Source organism: Neomonachus schauinslandi, unplaced genomic scaffold, assembly GCF_002201575.2.
Source record: "Neomonachus schauinslandi unplaced genomic scaffold, ASM220157v2 HiC_scaffold_565, whole genome shotgun sequence".
Classification (NCBI taxonomy): domain Eukaryota; kingdom Metazoa; phylum Chordata; class Mammalia; order Carnivora; family Phocidae; genus Neomonachus; species Neomonachus schauinslandi.
Genome location: NW_025409255.1, coordinates 61,007 through 66,447, shown reverse-complemented (window position 1 = coordinate 66,447; position 5,441 = coordinate 61,007). Strand labels below are relative to the sequence as shown.

General features: G+C 49.7%; 1 pseudogene; it reads left to right on the top strand.

Annotated features, from left to right (window-relative positions):
* The first annotated feature begins 301 nt into the window (after positions 1-301).
* LOC123323729 lies at positions 302-2,092 on the top strand (annotated as a pseudogene).
* Positions 2,093-5,441: the final 3,349 nt, after the last annotated feature.

Here is a 5,441-nt window from a genome sequence, read left to right as displayed (position 1 = left end):
CTGGGTGCACATGCAGCTCTAGGGTCCTATGTCTTTCCTTCCTAGCAGCGAAGATGAGGGAGAGGTGGAGAAAAATGGAGCCAGAAAAAAAGGGGGAAAAAAAAGGAAAATTGGAGCCAGAACCTCTGGGTTGGAGTGGCTACCCCATGTCCAATCTGGTATGGGCACTTGGAGCACTTGTGTCCTTCTCACCACTGGATGTGTGATGGTGGTTAAGAGGGGAAAGTGGGGTTGGAGCCTGCCTTCCCGTGGAAGCCCCTTGCTCCACATCCCCAGAAAGGTCTGCTTGTATTGCTGGCAGGGATGATCTGGGGAAGATGACCTACTTGACCATGTGCATCAAGGAGAGCTTCTGCCTCTACCTACCCTGCCCCAGGTGTACCGCCAGCTCAGCAAGTTTGTCAACTTTGTGGATGGCCGCTCCCTACTAGCAGGTGAGTTGGAGTGAATTTGGGGGTGGAACTGGAGTCCTTGTGGTTGTTTCTCTGATAGTCTCTGTGCCTTTGGTCAAATCTTTGCACCAGTGGGGAAGAGCTCAGGCTTTGCATTTGGCCTGGGTCCAAATCCTGGTTCTACAACGTATGGGTAAATCCTTCTACCTCGAGCCTCTGTTTCCTCTTTTGTAAAATGGGGGCAAGAAGAGTATTTGCCTGACAAGTTGTCAGGATTAAAGAGACAGTATTTATCAGGGCTGTCATGTACTACCATGTAGGTTGTGCCCTGAACAACTTCAGGAGGCACCATTCACATAGACTATGATGGTGTGCGGTACACAACCTATACAACTGTATGTGGTAGCTTTGTAAGGAGCATTTAACTCTGTATCTGGCACACAACATGCACCCAGTGAATGGTAGATGTATATGTTACTATTAATAGCGTAATGTCATGAATAGTAACTTCCTTCAGTTATTTGAAAGAACAAAGTGTTGTAATAGACCTTGCCTGTCCTACCTCACAGTGAGGTAGGTTCAGTCCTCCTTTTTTTCTCTCACCATTCCACAAATGTCTGTGTTAGGTACTGTGTCCAGTGCTGGGGCTAGAGGAAGTAGATATGATGATCATCAAAAGCACTTTGATGTCTTGAGGGTGGTCATGAACGCTCAATCACTGGCAGTGCTCAGGCAGGGGCTTGTGCCCAGTTAGAAGGACACTAGGGGATTCTGGCCCTGTGATGAGGTGGGTGAGGCTATCTCAGGACCACCTAGCTACCAGGCCTTTGCTCTGCCCACAGGCAGCCTGATCTCTCTGCACATCTATGCCCTCCATAGGAACAGCGCAGTATGGCCTGACCCTGAGGTACCACATCCCTGGGCCTGGAGGTCAGATAGGGTGGGAGGCTATGGAGATCACCCTCCCCAGGGCCTGGCAGATATTTAAGCAAGGCTTGTCCTCTCAGGTCTTTGACCCTCTACGCTTTTCCCCTGAGAATGTGGTCACATGCCACCCCTTCGCCTTCATGCCCTTCTCTGCTGGGCCCAGGTAAGGAGAGGCCCAACATCCCCAGGCCGCCGAGACTCGGGAGGGGAGAATGGAGGATGTTGTGGGGAAAGCATCATTTGGGAAACTCTGTGGTAAGGGGGCTGCCACTGGGTTTTTGATGATCCTAAAGTAAGGTAAGTTCCAGGGATCTTCTTCTTGCCATTAGCATATCCATGTCCCTGGCAGGTGGCGGGCTGGCTGAGTCATTCCAAGAAAGGCCCCCAGACCGGAATTCCCAATGTGAATCTACTCAGTCTAGAACCCTCACTGTGCTCCCAAGATCTGTTTCCTAAGCCCCAAGTCAATCAACCATCAGCTAATTATTCATTCACAAACAGTTATTGGTTTTTGTTGGCCGCTAAGAACCCTGGATTTGCTCACTCTGGACACCCCATAGCCTGATACCAGCTTATGCTACTCACGGTAGGAACTGCATCGGGCAGCAGTTTGCCATGAATGAGATGAAGGTGGTCACGGCCCTCTGCTTGCTCACTTTGAGTTCGCCCTGGACCCCTTGCGGCCCCCCATCAAGATGCCCCAGCTGATCCTGAGCTCCAAGAATGGCATCTACCTCCGCCTGAAGTCGCTGCGCCCAGGCTCTGGGAAGTAGCTCTGCAGAGAATAGGGTCCCAGACAGCCCAGACACTGCCCTCCCAAGGCTGGATTATAGAATAGCTGTGGCTCCCTGTCTTTGGGAGGCTTGTAGTTTAGATGGGGAGCAGGCACCCACATAAACAATCACCTGGAGGGCAGTGCCATGCCAGCATGTGTGTCTGGAAATGTTTTGTATACATGTATTCTAGAGCTCATCTATTCATTCCACAAACACGCGGTGAGCACCTACTTGCTTCTAGAATCTTCCTTTCTCTCCCAAAATTGGCAGTCTTTCTAGAAGGTAGCAGAAACTTACATGCCAGCTGTGGTGACACAATGAACACAATGGAAGTTGTGTCTTGGGCTTCATGATTATGATCAGGCACTCATCCGCTCCACATGAAAGAAAGATGGCTTTGGGGGTTTACCCCTTCACTGAGATGTATTTCTCTGCTTAACTGTGTGTGCATGTGTGAAATATAACAGACATAAGGTAAAATTGCGTAAATAAAAAATGTACAGGACGATTAATTTCTAAAGCAAATTCCCAGGTAACCACCACTGAAATCAAGGAATATGGAGTATGGTTTCCCCAGGTGTATCTTCTGCCCCTGCTGAGACAGGTCTCTGTAGCATTCCTGCCATTGTCAGCATCTATGCCACAGTCTCCCAGTGCTCTGGGTGTTCAGGCTTTTGCTGAGGAAGGTGGTAGAGTGGCATTAAAGGGGGGCTTCCTGGAAGACACAGTGCTTGAATCAAGCTTGAGGCAGGTGAGGTACAAAGGTGCAAAGAATGACTTTGGGGGAGGGCCTTAGGCTGGGGCTAAGTGATGAATTAGAGATTCTTCTTCAGTAGTTCCTGCAGCAGCTGCCTGATGGCTGGGGTCCTGTGTACCTCTAGGGTTCAAGGTCTAAGGCCGCTAGTGGGTTCTAATCCAGGAATTAGACAACATTGGAAGAGAGGACACTGGACACGAAGGGGCAGGATAAGAGAGGGTAATTCTAGCCCTGGGACTTGGGGATGTCTCTATGTTGTCCTGGGGATGTACCATCTGGAGATACATCCTTCCTGCTATTGACACTTCCCCTCTTAGAAGAAGACCACAGCCCTGGAAGGTTGGCTATGGGCCACCTGCTTACTCCTGTGAAGCCCTGCCAAGACCCAGACCTCCTTGCCCACCTGAGACTGGGATGCAGAGGCCTCAGCCACAGTGTCACCCATGCCACCAGCTTCCCTCTCTGTCCTGACCCTGGATAGATCTTTATCCATACAAGCAGAGGTATGTATCAATAGTCATCACCTGAGAGCAGAACCCAGAGGTCATAACCATTTGTAGCCCGTGGGTGGCACCCAAGTCTAAGACTTGTCTACTTCCCTTATCTCTGGATTGTCAGGAAGCCTATGAGGCAGGACTTACCCTACTTCAATGTCAGAGGAAGGAAACTGCCAAGATGCTCATCAGAAAACAGCTTGCACTGAGGCCTTCTGACTTTGGCCTCTTTTGACCAAGACTCCATAGGTGCGTTGACTGTCTCTCTGAGAGCTTATATCAGTGGGAAATGGAGCTGAGAACTCTAGAGCCTGAAAGAAGGGAGAGGCTCCACATGGGAGGGGAGGACTGAGGTTGCAGACTAGTAGGCACCAAAGATGAACTTCACTTAATCCTTCCAGCCCTCCAAACATACCCTGTTGCCTCCTATGACCCCAGGCATTTGTTGTGCATGTGTGTGGTAGTGTAGAGTGTGTGAGTAGTGCACACAGGTGTGGTTACACATGTATGTGTCATGGAGGTTGTGCATATGAGTGTGAACTCACCCTAGGTTTTTTCCTTTGCCTAGACCCTTTGCAGGGTCACTTCTTGGTCACATTCTTTACCCTCAACATAATCCTGTGGTTAGGGCATGTGTCCATCCATGGCTGGCCACTCAGAATTCCAAGTTCCCATTGTCTTGAACTGTTTGAGCCTCGCTAGCCCTTGCCCTTCTGCACCACCCGATGCCAGGGAATCTGCCAAACTTCTTGTCTAGCACTTTCCCAGCTTACTTTCCTGCCCTTATCCCTGGTCAAACACGAAGCATCTATCCTGTCCCTTCTCAAAGCGTGGCTTAACTAGCCAAGTGACCTAGGAAGCCAGGGGACTGAAAGGGAGGTCCTGGGTACAAGCACCAGCTGGGGAAGAAACCCCTTCAGGGAGGCAGAATGAATGTGGCATTACACCATAGGCAGAGGGCTCAGGGAGGTCTGTCTGTGACATCCAGGGTCTGGGCTAAGAATAGCAGGGGGTAGGACAGGAGGAAGATCTGTGTTTAGAACCAACAAAAGAATAGTGCTGGGTTGAGAGAGGCTGGTGGAGGAGGGCAAAGAGGGCCTGGGAACAGGGACCAGGGTCAGGAGGACCAGTACCCAAGCAGTCACATAATGGGCAGGGTTGGCCGACCATAGATGCAAGGGATTGCCAAGGGGCTGTCCTGTGGGAGAGGTGCCACCAGTAGTTTGCTGATTGAGGTCTGACATTCTTTCCCACTGGCCAATCCATTTGCCCACATGGGCTCCTCCTAGTACCTCTTGGAAAGCCAACCACTCCACGGACTGAGACAACAGGACACATCCGGCCCTCCTGGGGTCCTGGCATCACAGAGCAGATATTACCTCCCTTCCTTGTCTTCTCCATCTTTCCTCCCCTTCTCTCTCTTCTCTTCCATTTATCTCCCTCCAAGGGAAAACACGCACTCCATGCAACATTAAGAAATTTATTTGAGGGAGGAGGAAAGAAGAGGAGGGTATGTGAATGACAAATAGGGATGTAGGTAACACACAGGAGAGAGCTGGAAGCATGGACTAATAGCAGTCACATAGGGACTAAGCAGGCTGAATCATGGCTCCCCAAGAAGTCCATGTCCTGGAAGTTGAGATATGTCTGTGTTATCTGAGTGCATCTGTCTAATCACAAAAGTCCTTATGGAAGACAAGGTGATATGAAGACAGAAGCAAAAGGATATTGAAAGATGCTGTTGGATTTGAAAAGAGCAGGCTCCAGGAGCTAAAGATCACAAAGAATGCACTTGATGCTGGAAAAGGCAGAGAGAGGGATATCTCAAGATAACAATATCTTGGCTGTGGTTCAGCAAAATCTATTTTAGACTTTGAACTCCAGAACTGTAAGAGAACGAATTGGTGTTGTTCTAAGTCACTAAGGCTGTGGTCAGTTATTATGGCAGCCAGAGGAAAATAATATAGGGACAATCAAATAGGCACAAAAGGAGAAAGATGTGCAGAGGACAGGCAGGCTGCGAAAGAGGCAGGTATTGATTTAGTGGGCAGTCAGAGCTACAGCTGGGTAGGAGAAAGGTAACAGGCAAACAAGT